This window comes from Ochotona princeps, chromosome 27 (genome assembly GCF_030435755.1).
Source record: "Ochotona princeps isolate mOchPri1 chromosome 27, mOchPri1.hap1, whole genome shotgun sequence".
Lineage (NCBI taxonomy): Eukaryota > Metazoa > Chordata > Mammalia > Lagomorpha > Ochotonidae > Ochotona > Ochotona princeps.
This window is the reverse complement of record NC_080858.1, coordinates 3,406,846-3,424,981: the sequence shown is the minus strand read 5'-3', so window position 1 is coordinate 3,424,981 and position 18,136 is coordinate 3,406,846. Positions and strand designations below refer to the sequence as shown.

Below are 18,136 nucleotides of genomic sequence, written 5' to 3'. Positions count from 1 at the left end.
TTCTCTGTAAACCTTTCTAATAAAAAAATAAATCTTTTTTTTAAAAAAACTCTATAATTAGAATTATCATAATTCAGTTACTAAAAACAAAATATACAGAAAAAAAACAAAAGCATCCAGAGAAAACTGTGATAGAGTTCTTATTAAAAACATAGGAGGCCTGAAGAGATGGAATTTCTTTTAAAGTACTGAAAAAAATATCATCAGCCTAAAATTTTGTGACCCTAAGGTCAATATCTATTAGAAACTACGGAAATATAAATTTTCAGGAAGAATGTGAAAAAAATTAATCACTGGAAAGCACACTCTAATTGTAGTAGGTGTTCTTCAAGCTAAGGGGAGTGAAACTAGATCCGTGGGGGTGCGGATCTGCAGGGAAGAACGAAGAACACAAGATGTGTAGGAGAATGAGAATGGAAATCTGTCTTATTTTGGCCCTCATAGTTTTCTTAAAAGTATTTTGAGGTAGGCTTTGTAACGTGTGTGAAAGTGAAAGATGGGGCAATAGGGCAAAAGGTAATGGGGCAGAATGACATGGTTGCCCCTCTCTGCCTGGATTCAAGTCACGTTAGGATCAGCTGATGTTAAGTTGGAAATGTCATGAGGTGCAGATGTGTTTAGTAAGCACATCCACTGCGCATCGCGGCTGGACAGAAGTGCTTGTTGCCCATCCTCACGCCTGGGTCTTCTGCCTGCCAGGAGGCTGGGCTTGCTGCCTGCATCACAACCAGGTGTCACGTCAATCCTGGGAGCTGGGAAAGAGATCCAAATGAAGGCTGAGCTTTCACATTGAGCCATTATGAAGTAAAAAGTTCTAGGTTGAAGCATCATAAGTCTGGGATTTTCTATACTATAATAAGATTGCTCTACATTGATGAAATAGACAATGTCAAACATATTTGAAAGCCATAAAGATTTTGATAAATCAAGATGCCTGTTGTCAGCCCTGGAGAAACTACTGAAATGGAAGCTACTGAAACTGCAACACAAATAAAAAACATTGAAGACCCAATAGAAGAAATAAAAATTAAATGCTAGAAATTAATTCACTAGTCCAGAAGGAAAAGGGCAGTAAAGTAGTAACAGAGGACCCAAGAACAAGAATGAATAGCTGAGTCAGCCGCATGAGTACTTGACGTCCAAATCAAACAGACTAAATACTCCCATTGAAGAATGGAGATTATTAGAATGAGTTTTCAAAAAAGAAATAAGGTCCGAGTGTATGCTCTCTGTATACATTACCACGCTTATTAGTGTTTATTAACAAAGATAGGTTAAAATGAGCAGAAAAGGCAGTGCTTAGAAACAGGAGTCATAAGAATCCTGATTGATGTGAGCCATATTAACAACAAGCAAAGAGGACTTCCAGGCAAAGAGTATGCCCAGGGATTAACAAAGCACATGAGATAAAGATAAAGGGGGCAGTTCAACAGAAAGGCATGCGGATCCTTCATATGTACGTGCCTAGTAACAAAGCTTCCAAATTCAGGACTGAGGACCTAATTAAGGAAACAGACATGTCTGTAGTACTGGTCATCACTGAAGAATCTAACTTTGTCAGAAATCGGTAGGAAAAAAAAATACAGAAGATCTCAAGTCTTATCAACTTGACCGATGTAATATTTAAAAAACATCTCATTCAGCAACTGAAAGAATCTCATCTCAGAGATACTGGTCCGTTCACCAGTACGTGCTGGATACAAACAGAAACCTCAGTAAATTTAGAAGGCTGGCAGTATGTCAGTTCTCTAGCCACTGTGGAATTAAGGTAAAAGTGAAATTAAGATAGTTAGGACATCTCTCAAACATTTGGAAATTCAATAACGATTCTAAGTATCAACTCCAATGAAGCCATAAGGAATATAAGAAATTGTGAGCTGGAGAAAATGAAAAAATTCACATGTCAAATTGTGTGTCACGGCTCAAATAGTGCTTGGAGGATCACTCTATACATCATTTTATTGGAAAAAGGATAAAAGTTTAGAGTCAGCGGTCTGTATTTCCACACTAGGAAACTAAAATATGAAGAACAGTAAATACAAAGGATGGCAGAAATAAGGAAATTAGGAAAAAATGCAGAAAATTTTTGACATCAATCGTAGTTCTTCAAAGAATTAATAAAACTGGTTTCCCCCACATTGACTTCTATTTGCAACATGATCTGAGTCAGCGTCACGAAAGCCTTTTTGTAGAAACTAATCATTGCCATCTAAATTTCTGTGATATCTAGTGAATCCAGCCAACCAGTCTAATTTTGGAAAAGAACAGGATTGGAAAATTTCTTAGACTACTAATGTTAAATGAAGTCTTGGTGTGAACCACAATTATGAAAACAGTTTGGCTACCAGCATGAAGATAGATGTAGAAAAATGAAATGCAATAAAGAGAACTCCTACCTATGAGTATGTTGGTTATGAGGGACACCTGGAAGAAGCTCCTGGCTCCTAGCTTTGGATCGGCCCAGCTAAGCTGTCGTGGCCATTTGGGCAGGATGAACCAGCAGGTGGAAGACCTCCCTCTCTCCTTCTCTCTGTGTAAAGAAAAGTGTATTAGTTAAATGAATCAATGTGATTGAATGAGAAAACAATTAACTTTCCCACAGTCATGCAAATGTGACTGGTTGTAGGGTCAGAAATGGAATAAAGATCTTACCTCATGCTTTATACAAAATTAATTCAAAATGGATCATAAGCCTTAACAAAAGATAAAACTAGTCTTTTGGAAGAGAATAGGAACCTTGGGGGTAGACAGAAATTTTGGGGGGTTTGCGATGTGAATTTAGCCATAAAAGGAAAAAATAAAAAGGCTGGCACCAGAGTGTAGCAGGCTAATCTTCTCCCTATGGTGCCAGCATCCCATATGGGTGTTCATGCAAGTCCTGGCTGCTTCACTTACAATCCAGATCCCTGCTCATGTGCCGGGGACAGCAGTGGGGGTTGGCACTATGCCTGGGCCCCTGCACCCACAAGGGAGATCCTGAAGAATCTGCTAATTCCCAGACCAGTCTAGCTCAGGCCATTGCAGCCATTTGGAAGCTCCCTGATCAGGAGCTTCATCTCAGTCTCCAGGTTGAGTGGCAAAGGCCCATCACGTCCTGAGACCGTCTGCCGCTGCTTTCCCCAGCGCAGTAGCAGGGAAATGGATCAGAAGTGGAGTAGTCGGGACTCAAAACAGCACCCATGTGGGATGCTGGCACTGCAATGAATGTTCTAAGAAGATAGACAAATCATTAATGGCTTTGAAAACACCTTTATTTATTTATTTATTTATTTTTTACCATTAGCTAGATCAGGATAGATTAAACCTTATTTAGAATAATTTTCTCTCTTTTCAATGATTTCAAGAAATTAAAGATGCCTGTTTCTGTGTGGACTTACTGCATGTTTTAGATCATGTGCTAGGAACTGTGTATACAGAAGATGGTCTTTCTCTTAGCCTCTCAGAACCACAGGCTTCTACAGCATGTTTTATGAGAAATGATTATATGATTGGACAAAGTGTAGGTCTCTTTGGACTATTGTAATTGTAAACAGCCAATGCAAACAGGGTTTATTGTCAACAGCACATCAGATAATATATTTTAAGAGTGTTCATATTTTTTCTTTCCTTAATTATTATTATCATCTTATGATACAGTTCCATAGGCCCTGAAATTTCCCCTACCCTCTCCCATAATTCCCCCCCGCCCCACAACTGACCTATTTTGAGTTGTAAGATGCCACAGTCAGTACTGTTTTCGATGTGGGACCAGTGCAATGCACTGAGCTCAGCGACTTCACTCCCAGCTTTACACATGCTCAGCTCCCTGTTGTCCCTGCAGTCTCAAAACCTTTGCCACACTATATAAAATGGCACCTGATGAGCCACTCATGGAGTTTTTGGATCTTCTGGCCATTAGGTCTGGGGTTTCCCAGACCTATTTTTGATGGAACCTGTAGGGTGCACGTCATTGCAATTCACTGAGCCTGGAAATGAGTTAGCTCCCAGCTTAGTGCATGCACAGTCCTGTGCCATAGCCATTACCTCCCTACACAAGATGGCGTCTGATTCAGCTCTACTGGGGATTTGTGCTATGAAATCCACCCTGTTTGAGCACCACGTCTTTGGGATCTGTCTTTGAGTCACATAGCTGAAGTAATAGATACATGAGAAATAAATAAATAGATAAATAAATTAAATAAATAAATAAATAGAAGGTAGGAATAGTTATCGGAAGTCTAAGGTATAATTTAAATTTGTCTCAACCTGTTAGGCCTTTTTGCTCCTTTTTTTTCCCCTCCTAATTATCAATATATGTATATGTATGTGTGTGTATATATGTATTTTTATATATATATTTATATCTTTTTACACACAGATACACACACTTCCGAAAGTCTTCAAAACCCATGACAAGGTTTTTGGTTGCTACTTTTTGGATAACATTTATTGGAAAAGTCTTCCTTGTTTATGGGTTGAGGTAAATTACAACTCTCTCGAACCACAATTTCATTTTAAAAAGGAGCAAAAGACAATGGTGAAAGATGTGCTCACTGCTTATCTCTGCTCCTGAAATGTTACTTTGTTCTCTGAGTCCCTAAGAGTTACTTCTGCTTAAAACTCTAGCCCTTCCCCAACCTTTATCTGTATCTATGGAATACTGGTTTATTTTTCCAGTATGCCTGAGGGGGCGGGGCTGGAGGGGATCCTCTGTTCCCAGCATGCTCCTGGTAATGAGCTCCTGTTGCCTTGGCTCCGAGCACTGTTCTGCTGCAGGATAAATGCCTTTGTATCTCATTATATCTTAGACTTTATAAACTCTAGGTGCAGACACAGAGAGAGAGAGAGCACACTGTACTACTTAAATGAGCCGTGACAACCAGGGAGTGGAACTCACTGCTGGGAAGTAGACCAGCTGGTATTGAAGGGGCTTATTCTGTGTGGTAGTGGCTCAACCTGTCCATACTGAAGTGGAAACTGGATGAGTAAACCTCTTTCGGCTGCTGATTTCCTGGAGCGATAAGAGAGACGCAGTATAGTAGTGGATTTCCATCTCTCCATGTAAAATTAAACTGGAGATCATTTTTTTATTTCTAGTCTGATTTTTTATGTGTTTTATTTTTTTATTTTCTTGGTAGGTTTAATGTAGCTAAACCCTTCAGGTTTTCAGTGCTAAGACATCAGGAGGTGAGTTAAGTTATATAGTAAGCAGCTCCACTTGCTGGAAATGACGCCCTCTTGCCATAGAATACTGTTGTGCAAAATTAGCAGCAACTTTCACATGTAGAAGAGAGTCAAATCAGGAAGTTCCTCGACCAATACAGACAGATATCCATGTTCCATTTGGGTCTTTGCTAATTGAGTGTGTTAATTATCCATTTCCTTCTATTGTAATCATACATGTAAATGTATAATCAAATCCAAGTAAACACTCAACATACATTAACTTTTATGTGCATATGACGTGCAAATATCAGCAGCAATGTGACAGGGTTGAGGTTTCTGTCTGGGGGTTCAGTGCCGCAGTTCTGGGCAGTGCATCTGGGCTCTGGGGTGATGGCAGCTGCAGACTGTTGCTCCTCAGGCACCATCTTTGCGTCTCTGCACAGCAGCTGCTTTAGCAAATCTTACCTGGTGTCAGATTCCGCGGGTTGGTTGTCTTCAAAGAAAATCCATTTTTTCTCGTGAAGATAGCTCCCCAAATCACTTGACTTTGTTCGAATACATAAAGGAAGAGTTGAATTTACTAAATGTTCCCCCAAAGAAGTCCTTTGTCATTTTACCCTAAGATGAGTCAGCATATAACTCCCTTCATTCCGGCTTTGTGGGATTTATAGAATGCTTGGAGCCCACAGGCCCTCTATAAATGTGTGCTGTTTAGAAGTTGGGATGATAGATGGCATTCTGAATGGAGTTACGCAGCTGACTCCACAGTGCCACTGGACTGAAGAGATTCTTTGCTGTAGCTGCTTCTGCCCTTTGTACTGCATCTTTTAGCTTTGGGAGCATCCATGTTGCATCCTGGCAAAAAAATACATTATTGTTTTTATTTTTTATTTATTTCTATTGGAAAGTCAGATACACAGAGAGGAGGAGGGACAGAGAGGAAGATCTTCTGTCCATCCATTCACTCCCCAAGCGGCTGCAATGGCCGGTGCGGCGCTGATCCAAAGCCAGCAGCCCGGAGCCTCCTCTGGATCTCCCACACAGGCGCAGGGTCCCAAGACTTTGAGCAGTCCTCTACTGCTTTTCCAGGCCCCAAGCAGGGAGCTGGATGGGAAGCAGGACCGCTGGGACCAGCACCAGCGCCCACATGGAATCTCGTGTGCAAGGTGAGGATCCCTGCCACTAGGCTACCATGCCAGGTCCCTCTGTTGTCTCTTTTACAGTGTAAGAGGAAACCACAGCTCTTTCCTGTTTTTGTTTCAAGCCAGAGCATCCCTTTATTCATCACTCCCGTTTAAGTGAGCTGCTGATTTCATTATTCTGCCCCAGATTTTTAAATTTAAAATTGGCCCATTTTTATTTGCTTTTGTAAATCAGAAAATTCATGTCTCCCATCGTTTTCCTCTATCTCAGCTTGTTAAAGCAGGGTTATAAATGCAGACCTTCAACTTGGAAACTTCTGTGTATTTCATTGACTAGAACTGGACTGAACTGCAGGCTAATAAAAAGCACTAAATGAAAATATTACGGTCTCTCGCTGCACTCTATTGTACATGTAATGTACTGTGAACAGTGGTAGCTTTGATTCATTGTAAATCCCAGCTGAATGCTGGCAACGTGGTACAACATGCCAGCAGATAAATCCCAGGGTTATATTTGTGTTTGGTCATTGTGCATATGTAAGATCTCACTTGGTTATGTCAAAAATAGCGTTGTTCTTACTATTGGGCAGTATCCTAGCCTCTGCTGGAATAAGGTGAGAATCAGTGGTTGATGAATTCTAATATATTTGCTGTTAAATTTCCAATTCTTCTTTAGAAATGTTTTGCATGAATAGTAGTATTTCATAAGCAAGTTTCCCTTGGATCCCAGTGTTGTCAATTAACAGCAAACAAAGACCTGAGGAAGAGAACAAAAGGACTTAAGTTCAGTTGTATTAAAATGAAAATTTAATGAAACATCAAAACCATTTATATTGCTTCTGAATGCACAAAATGAAAAGAAAAAAAAAAAAGACTTGAAATGTCTTGAAATTACATGTTGGACTTTATAGTAGAGCAGAGATTCCCAAACGTTCTGGACTCCAGCACAGTTAGTATACTTTACACAACCCTAGGCCAACATAAATAATTAATAGTTCCTAACATTACTTAGATTCATACAGTTAAATATTTATTGTCCTAACAAGTTTTAGTCACTTCAAAGTAATGTATATATTAATAATTAAGATTAAAAGATTTTATTATAATTCTTGAGTAAATAAAATTACTTAGAAATGGGTATATGCTTATTGGGTATTGCAGCTTTTTTTTTTTCCAAAGATTTATTTTATTTTTATTACAAAGTCAGATATACTGAGAGGAGGAGAGACAGAGAGCAAGTGGAGCTGCCGGGATTAGAACCAGCGGCCATATGGGATCAAGGTGAGGACCTTAGCCACTAGGCCACGCTGCCAAGCCCAGGGTATTGCAGCTTTTAAGCCTCGGAGTTAGATTGGACTCCAGTACCTTGATTTCTTCCTCCATGTTGATTCTGGGCATACTGTACTATTATTAATCTAGTAGCCCTTAAAAAATTGTGTGTTGAGTGCAAACCCCCAAGATGGTGGTATGTGGAAGTTTTTCCTTTTTCTTTTGGGGCGTGGTTAAGTCCTGAGAGTGGAGTGCTCACATGTAGAATTAGTGCCATTATGGAAAAGACCCCAGAGTTCTTGCTCAGCTTCCTGCTATGGAAGGAAGACAGTGAGAAGCTGCCAGAAAGCAGGCTAGAACCAGATGCTGCCTGCACTGGTATCTGGCTGGCCTTCCACTTTCCATGTGTTCCTGCAGAAGTTTGGGATATTTCTGTTGTTAGGGGCTTACCTTTCATCCACTAGTTCACTCTCCAAGTGGCCACACTGGTCAGGGCTGTGCCAGGCCAATACCAAAAGCCTCATGCTTCATCTGGATCTCCCGCATAAGTGGCAGGAGCCCAAGCTCTGCAACCATTTTCTACATCTTTTTCCCAGGTCATTAGCAGGGAAATGGATTGGAAGTGCAGCAGCCAGGACTTGAACCAGTGCCCACAGGGATGGCTGGCATTGCAGGCAGGTAGCTTTGCCCACTGTGCTGCTTACTACATGCTGTAGAAAGGGGAACAGGATGGGCCTTCAGCATAGGCAGCTAAACCTAAAGAGAGCTAGAAAGGACTGAACTAAGTACTCATGTCTCTTTAAAACCTGCCTCCCAAGGGATTGAACTTGGAAATAACCATAAAAGGGTCGAGAATGAAAATTTTACCCTAACAAAGGGAACAAGTTATGGGGATGTAGGAAGTCACGTACCTGGTATGAACTTTCAAGAAGATATACCATCTTACCTGTTCTTAACTGCACTGAATTGGATGACCTAAAATATCCAAGAGTCCTAGAGCAGGTAAAATGACATCACCATGAACTTCTCTGTTTGTATCCAACTGCAGTAACATTGGCAGTCTGCAGCTAGCCTCAGTTGATTAATATAAAAGCTTTAAGACCACAAGAAGCAGTAGAGAGAGATGCCTATGGCGTGTGCAGTTTCTAGAACATTATTTAAATACTGCTTTTATTATGACTATCTGTAATTGCCATATTAATGGGAACCTTTCATTGCCCTGTGTGCATATGAAAAAAAATCAGGCTTTTTGTGTGTGTGTGTGTGTGTGTGTGTGTGTGTGCAGGTGAACCGTTTGTGTTAGGCACAGGCAGCCTGGACTGAATTAAATACAATTTGTTTTAGGTAACTATCCATGGTATGAAATTTGTAAGCCTAGTTAGCTCAGAAAATTATGAATTACTGTACTGTGTTACCAGTCATCCTTCTGGCTGTTGTACTGGAACTAGCTGTTACATCTTTCTATGAAGATGTGTCATATAGTTTAAAAAAATAGTAATAAAAAATAAGTTTTTCTACCAGCTAAATGGCATGAACTTTTACAGGTTTGGGGAATATAAAGACATATTCTGTTTACTATTTATGAGGTATTTCCACTATGTAAAACTAAGCCAGTTGCTATGTGGTTGGAGATGCAGTTTCACTTTTAGGAGACTACCATTCCCACTCCCCCGACTCCAGCCTGATTGTGTCTTATTGCTTGGCATCCTATTACTCAGTGCCCACGTTGAGTAGCACAATTTCTTTTTCTAGGGATGCATTCTCTGTTTTCCATGTTTATTGTGTGTGTTAATTCTGTCAAGAGCCGCGGTTGAGGGGTGGAGCGGGGGAAGTAGGAACTCTGAATAAAACCCCCTGTGATTGGGATTCCATACCCCATAGGATGCTTTTGCTCTCAAACTAGCATTGCTCACCGCCCTGTTGATGCTTTTACCTGCCCTCCAGCTTCAAGCAACAACAGTACCACAAAGCAGACCACGCCAACCACTGCCACAGTAACAGAAAGTGCTACACTTACTCTGTCCTCCTAAACCACACATGGGGACAAGGACTGTGACAACACGCTTGTCTCAGAGAAGTGAGACAGTCTTTCTGTTTATATATAAGTGTTTTAATATGCTGACTTTGGTTGGTTCTTTGGCATTTATTTTTTAGGCTCAGATCATCCATCATATTTGTGAGCTTGTGGGTCCTTCCATATTAGTTGAATTTGTTCTTAAAGGTTTTGCTTTCAAAGTTGCTTTGTCTTTGTGTTGCAGCCACTTTGATTTTCACATTTGTCGCATTCCCCACCCCGCCCCCCCGGGTGACTGTACCTAGTCTTCCTAACCCTTCTCTCAAGTCTAGGTTGTCTGACATGGCAATGTTCAAATGAGTGTTCCGTGAGGCAGATGGCCTCAGTGTCGCTCGGGACTGTGCAGGTTCGTGTTTGATGGCCATCTCCGCAGTGCTGCTACCACAGCAGCCATTTGGAAGTGAGCAAGCAGATGGGCAGCCTTCCTGTGCCTTCCCTTCACACCCCTCTGTCACTCTGCCTTCAACTAAAGAAATCTCTTGTTTGAGGAACATAATGAATTACTGATAGATTCGAGGTTATTTTTCTTACCTTATAGGAAGTATATATAGTTGGGCATTTGGGGCTGCTGCAGTGATTTCATGATCCCAAAGAGGGCTGGATTCCAGTGTCCTAGCACATGACTTTCTTTCTCCCGCTTGCAGAATGGCTGTGCACAGAGGCCTTGAATGCATATCCCAGCGTAAGAAAAAGAACCAGGGGAAAAATGTGTGTGCCAACCATATCAAAAGCCCATCCACTAGATCTATTCTTAATTTTTATTGGCAAGAACGGTACAAAATGTTCTTTCCCTCCTGATCACCGCCTGCTGCAAAGGAGCCTAGAAAAAGCCTAGTTGAACAGGGTATTCAATACAAAATCCAGACAGCATTAGTAAACAGGGTGGGATGGGTATTGAACAGATAATTAACAATACCTGCCACAACTTTCCTGTTCAGACTACATAAATTACGAGACCAGAATCAGACCTTTTAAGGCACAGAAAAGAAGCTAACTGCCTCTCATACGTAAGTCAAACTTTATGAAAAATTGAACAATATGTATATGAAGACCCCCCCCCTTCAAATCCAATGACTATTTTAATTTTCTTTAGAAATACCAAATTCTGTTTCTACAATTTTGTGTAGTTGCTCTCCTTTTGTTTTGACGTTGGTTGTAGTGATTGGCTGCAGGGCATGCTGATGCTGCTTCACTGGCCTGCCTGTTACCTGTATCACCTGTCTCCCACAGCAGTACTTCCTACACAGCCTGTAAGATGAGAAAGACAGCCAGATTGTAATTCCAGGAGGTGACGTTTTCTGTAGAGATTGAAGAAGTTGTTTAACTTCTGTAGACCATTTGTTTCTTCATCTATGAAATTTTTGTCTCTAATTTTTTAAAAAAATGGATGAAGAACATAAATAGGCAGCTCACAAAAATGTGCCAGTGAAACTATGAGAAAATATTAAACCTGTCTTATTACAGAAGAAGAAACTTAGGTAAAAGCTATCTTTCTAAAATCTAACATAGTAGCAGAGGTACAATACCTGGTAGCAGTAAGAATATAAACGGGCTGACATCGTAGGTAAAGCCGCCGTCTGTGGCAGCAGCAGACCTTATGGGTGCTGGTTCATGTCCCAGCTGCTCCACTTCTGATCCAGCTTCCCTGCTAATGGCCTGGGAAGAGCAGTGGGAGATGGTATTTAGGCTTATGCAACCATATGGGAGACCTGGATGAAGCTCCTGGCTCCTGACTTCGGTCTGACCCAGCTCTGTTTGCCTTGTCCAATTGGGCAGTGAACCAGCCAGTGGAAGATATTTCTATCTTTGTGTCTGTCTCTCTTTGACTTTTAAAATATGTAAATAAATATATATATTTAAATGTAAAGAAACATATACTGTTGACATGCACATAAGATGATCTAAAGTGGTGAAACCAACTTCCTAATAAATAAACACATAATTTAATGTCAAACCTTTTTTTTTCTAAAGACATTCTAAACCATGCACATTTATGTGGGGTTTTTTTCCTACATTATATGATGATGCTTCAGAAAGCTCATGGAAAATGGAATGAGGAAAAATATGTTTATTTTCATACAGAATGGTTTTGGAATCCATTCATAGTTTTTTCATGATAAACATTTTCCATGAACTTGTTGCTGACCCCACATGTGTATGGATTTCAGAATTTTTTGTGTCAAAATAAACTCTTTTATTCCATTTCCAAGTACTTTTTGAAGTATTGTCATATTAGGATAGAGACAACCACTTTAAAATACAGATAATGTGGTTTGTTAACAACAGAATTTGTCTTTTGCTTTAGTTGGTCTGATTTGGTCTTATCTAGTTATTGTACAGTGAAACTTCAGTGAAATATTCCCAAAAGAAGGCTGCTTGATGGTCTAGTTCCGTAACAGACTTTTGCTTCTTGTATTTCTTCACTGGAATTTATTGTGAACTCTGTACTCCAAAGCTTTTCTGCAGTATTTTAAAGCATTGAACTGTCCTGCTTCCCGGACTGATCGTCCCCAGACTGATTCCTGGTACTGTCGTACCTATAAAACATTCAGGTAATTTGCATCCTAGATTTGATTCGTTAAAATGAGAGCGAGGAGAGGCAAGCTGCAGGTGATGTAATTGAATTTATATGAAGACAGTTAAGTGAATCGTGCTCCTTACACTCATCAGTTTGTAAAACTAATAATCATGCCACCTCTAGAAGTGTAAAGCCACATTTACAGCTGATAGCTGGTTCTTTGAAGCAGATGGGCAGTTTTAGGTTTAACTGAGCATTGGTTACTATGAAGTACATAAGATTACTATGAAGTATATAAGAAATTCTTGACCAACCTTCACTCGACCCATAACCTACTTGCCAAATTCACTGAGACCTTATTTTCTCTCTGTTAACAGCAGTGATTGATGCTAACGGAGTGCTGGAAAAGCTATTAGGTTATTCTTGAATATACCATGTATGTCTCAGTTAACCTGATGAGTTACATTGTTACTAAAAGTTACGTTTGGACCCAGACTTGTTCCAGTTGTTCTTGATATTATGATTATGTATTTACCATTATATGAGGCAGTGACTTAGAATAAAATATTTTTATGAAACTAAAACTGAATATTTTCGAAATGTGGGTAAGTCACTCAAAGGTTGCTGTTGTTGAATTTTGTAAAAGTAAATTATTGAATGAGAGTTTTTATATACAAAAGTATTTTAGATTGAGAGTTTCTTTTCCAGTGTCTTTATGTATGAGCTCCAGTTTAGCAAAGGCAAACCTGGAAAGGATATGTAAAAGACACTGCCTTCTGCTTTGCCAATAAATAAATCTTTTAAGAAAAAAAAGAAAGAAAAAAAATGGAACATTTTTAACTTAAAAATGGATCTTAAAGATGGAATCTACGTCATCAGATTATATGGTGAGATTTTGGACCTCAGCTACATAAAAAAAAAGTTAAGCAGTATACACTTACCATCTGTAATTACTTGGCTCTTCACACTTAGATGAGTGAACTCTTTAGTCAATGACCTTGCAAACCTGAATGTCATATAAAAAGTCCCCTATAGTTTCTTGAATTAATAAGTGGATTCTGGGAACTTGCAAAGGTAGAGCTTTATATAACCTGTATATATGATAAATTATTGGTGAAATTATATAGAGACCTGATTCTAAAATGGTACATAACCAAAAATTACAGCACCTTTCCCATGATGTGAGATGTGTTATCTTTTAAGATTTAACACAAGCTAAAGTAAATTTTATTGCTCTGAACTTTGGTTTCAAAGAAAAACCTATCCAAGAATATGGTAATTCAGGGAGATTTTTAAAGAGTCCAACTTTAAAAAAAACTGTTCAGAAAGACTTAATTCTGAACCTTGAGAAAGCAGGACAGCCGCATCGTGACATGACTTGCCTGGGTTGGTATTTTCTGAGATACCTGCCAATGGGAATTAGAACCCTATGGGCATAACCAGAATAGACTTAATTATTGGCTTACCATATTTAAATCAAAATGAAAGGCTCATACAAAATTTTGTACCCATCCCCTGAAAAAATGTGGAGCTGTTTTTGGACTAAAATTTCATAGCTTTTGTGGCTAATGAGGCATGAAATAAATTGGCAAGCTCCCACTGCGCAGAGTACAGTGGTACAGTGTGCATTTTCTAATTCCCAGCCCTTGGGATTCCAGCAGAGGTCACAAATTAAACAAAGTCAGGATTAATCAAAACTACAATCAAATAAAACCCAATCATTAATCCTCTTCTGAGTTACAATGGAGTGATTGTGTAATTGTGTGAGAAGCGCTGGAGAGGGCTCTTTTGTGGGATACAGGGAAATCAACATTAAGGTGTCAAACAGAAAAATGAAACCCTGCAGGTGAAGCTGTCTCTGGAGCCAAAAGAAACTGGCCATTTATGCAGAGTCGCAAGTGAACCTTGGGGGTATTGAAAGGAGTGTTGGCACCAAGTCACAGAGCATGCGGGCCTCTCGGTGGGGCCCTCCGCTGAGATTAGTTCAGGGGCCTCAGCAGGCCCTGTTTGCTGAGCAACTGTCTGAGTGTAGCAACTCCAGGCAACAGCCCCTGCAAGCTAAATGCCAGAAGTGTGCTGTGGGATTCTCAGCTCTTTGTCATTTTGAGAAAGAGGCTATAAGAAAGCATCTCCTCTGTGGGAATAATGAAGTGTCCAAAATTACCATCAGCAAAATGCATGGGGAGCGGGGGAAGGGAGAGTTAGCAAAGAGCAGAACTTGGAGCCCACGCCTCTCCCACATTCTGAACTGACTTCTGAACTAATGTTTGCATTACGATAGTGGCATCATTATTACTGCTATTCTGTATTCCACGGTGATCATTTTGTTCATTTTTTCATCCTCATCTCAATTCGGTGTCAGTTTTATTGTCTATTTTTCAAAGTCAACAGTGGTAACTATCCAGTTATGCTAAGATTCTAACTTTAAGAATCAGTTTGGGGCCCGGCGGCGTGGCCTAGCGGCTAAAGTCCTCGCCTTGAACGCCCCGGGATCCCATATGGGCACCGGTTCTAATCCTGGCAACTCCACTTCCCATCCAGCTCCCTGCTCTCTCCTCTCTGTATATCTGACTTTGTAATAAAATAAAAAATAAATCTTAAAAAAAAAAGAATCAGTTTGGAGGGCCCTGCACAGTAGCCTAGTGTCTGAAGTCCTCACCTTGCATGCACCTGGATCCCATATGGGTGCCAGTCTGTGTCCTGGCTGCTCCACTTCCCCTCCAGTTCCCTGCTTGTGGCCTGGGAAAACAGTCGAGGACAACCCAAAGTCATGGGACCGTGCAGCCACGTGAAATACTCAGAAGAAGCTCCTGGCTCCTGGCTATGATTCGGCTCAGCTCTAGCTGTTACAACCACTTGGGGAGTGAACCAGCAGACAGAAAGGCTTTCTTTATCTCTGTGTCTCCTTCTCTCTGTAGATCTGACTTTCCAATTAAAAACAAATAAGTAAATAAATAAATCTTTTTTTAAAAGAGTCACTTTGGATGCTTAGTTTACCTCAGCTTGTTTATGTTGCATGTGGGCATATTTTTGTGTGTGGTTTAAGGGTATTACTTGCCTCTGCTTGTGAGCTTTCTGTTGTGTTCCATGTACCAGATAGAAAGATTCTAAAGCACTCACTGCATTTCAAAGTTGGTAGCTCATCTGAATACCTCCTAACAGGTTGTTGCCTGTTATCTTCTGATTCAGTTTTAAAGACCTACTTATTTCTTTATTTCACAGTCAGACTTACAGTGAGAGAAAAGAGGAAAGTCAAGAGATCTTACACCCCCTGGTTTATTTCTCAGATGACTGTAGTGATCCAGGCTGGCCCAGGCCAAAGCCAAGAACCAGGAGGAGCTTCTTCAGGTCTCCCATGTGTGTAGGAGGCCAGATATCTGGGCCATCTTCTGTTGCTTTTCCCAAGTGCGTTAGCATGGACTTGGATGGAAGGTGGAGCAGGTGGGAGACAAGGCAGCACCCATATGAAATGCTGGTATTGTAGGCAGCAGCTTTGCTTATTGTGCCACAGCCCTGTTTCCTAGGTTTAAGAGTTTGGGTTTTTTTTTTCCTCTAAAGATTTATTTTATTTATGTAAAAGGCACAGCTACAGAGAGAGGTGATGGACAAATCGTTTTTCCTCTTCATCTCTAAGTGACCACCACAGTTGGGACTGGGCCAGACCGAAGCCAGGAACCTCATCCAGGTTTCCCATGAATAACAGGGGCCCAAGGACTTTGGTCATTTCCCATTGTTTTCTCAGGTGCATTAGTAAGGAGCTGGATTAGAAGTGGAGCAGCCAGGACCTAAATTGGCGCTCATGTGGGATGCCGGGGTCATAGGCAGGAGCTTACTCATTTTGCCACAATGCAGTCCCCCAGTTTGAGTTTTTATATTACAAAATTTCTGTTTCTTGTTTGACCTTTTGCTGTTAACGTGTTAAATTCTCTGTGGAAAGATACGTGTGGGATCTTCAAAAAGGTCATTAAAAATTGGCATTATGTTTTAGTCTCATTTTTACACACTCTTTGAAATACCCTCATGTGATCTTTTCTTCCAGGTAAGTTAGTGACTAGTGTCCATAAGTTTGCATTATTAAACCTGTACTTGGATATTCTTGCTAAACTTTGTTTCAGTGCTGTGTTATTTGTCTTTTCATTCAAGTTCTTACATTACATTACATTACATTACAGTTGATATTGTTATTGCAGTACATGTGTAAGTTAATTTCATCACTAGAAAGTAAAGGCCTCAGAGTTTTAAAATTGTTTCCATAGTTTGGACTGCCACTAAGATGTGCTTGGGATATTTAAATCTTTTATCTCTTTGCTTACCTGTGGTAAATTTCATCTTAAAGTAAATGCAGCTATGGTAGAAGTGGGGAAACGCAGAAAACCTCTGTGTATGTGTGTATGTGTTTGTAGAGAATGAAGGGAGGTTTTATTTTACATTGTTTTTGTGTTTCTTGATTTTCAAACAAGCCAATTGATAGATATGTTGTTTTGCAATCTGTATTTTAACTGAAAAATTTGTGATCATTTAAAAATGTTAACGTAAAGATTTGTAATCTTTTTAGCAGGTGCTTTGTGTTCTAGTGTATTGGATTATTTAATCATTTCTCTGCTGAAGATCAGTTGAAGTTATTTCCAGTTTTATAACTAGTATAGACAGTGCTGTAAAAAATATCATTATTCTAGAATCTTCTACTGTGTGACAGCTTCTTTGCCTAGAAGAGTCCTTCATAGACTTGCTAAGTCCAAACATAATACATACTTTATTTGGATAACCTGTTGCTGACTGGCTCTCAGGAGGCTCTATCCACATTTGGTTTCACCAGCTGTGTATGAGAGTGTACGTGTCTTCACACTTCTGGGTAGACTGGATATAAATTTTTGCTGCTCCGTTTCCATATTTGGGACACCTTATTATTGCTCTCCTCTGTAAGAGGACACCATTCTTCTGTACTGTACTTAATTTGTGCTCCAATGCGTGTTTACTTCTGACACTTCTCGATTACATACAGTGCTACAAAATAATACTTGTACAATATAAAATTTCATAAATATAAAAGTAACCTTAAGAAGAAGTCATTTCTTTTATGTCTTAGTCCATTTCTGTTTTGCTGTAGCAAAATGGTTACTTGAGTCTGGGTCATTTATAAAGAGGGTTGTTGAGGTGATAGTTTTGAAAACTGAAAGCCTAAATTGGGGTAGCTGCATCTCTTCAGCCCCTGGTGTGGCTCTCAGGGCATCTCACCTCAGAGTGGAAGCAGAGTGTGTGTGAGAGAGAGAGACAGACAGTATGAACAGTCATGTGGGGAGTCAGGAGGCTGGAGAGGCAGGGCCAGATTTGCTCTTGAGAACTCAGGCCACAGAACCAACATCACCTCCCTCTGAGGATGAGGCCTTCAGTTGATGCCACATTGTAACACTGCCACACTCAGGACCAAACATCCAGCCTAAAAATCTTTGAGGGACCACAGACCAGCCACATCCTTATCTAGGACAGAGTTCAAGAAGTGAAGTTGTAGGGTCAAAGGGTGTGTACATTTATAGCTCTAGTTGCTACTGTCAGGAGTAAGGTAGAAGAGTGTGTATGGCTGTTTAAAGGTAGGAGAATCAGATTACAAATGCTTGCACGCACGCACACGTTGTTATGACCAGCGTTTGAGGGCAAAGTTTTGACTTTGTATGTGTCTCTTAATCGTGTGAATGTATTACTTATTTTCTTCACTTTTGAAAGACAGAGATCCCATTGACTGGATCACTTCCCAAATGCTGGCAACAGCAGGAGTGAGGCATGCCAACATCGGAAACCCAGAACTCAGTCTAGGTCTCCCATGTGGGTGGCAGGGATCCAAGTTCTTGAGCCGTCATCTGCTACCTCCCAGGGTTTACATTCACAGGTAGCTAAATCAAAAGCAAAGTAGGCAGGACTCATGCCAGGCATACCATTGTAGGATGCTGGCATCCAAAGGAACAACTTTAGTACTGCCTCCAAACCCCAGCC

The 18,136-nt window shown here is 40.3% G+C and overlaps 1 protein-coding gene across 10 annotated transcripts in view; it reads left to right on the top strand.

Annotated features, from left to right (window-relative positions):
* The window catches only part of ERC1 (ELKS/RAB6-interacting/CAST family member 1), a 317,123-nt gene that overhangs the window by 197,423 nt on the left and 101,564 nt on the right, over nucleotides 1-18,136 (top strand). The window lies entirely within an intron of this gene.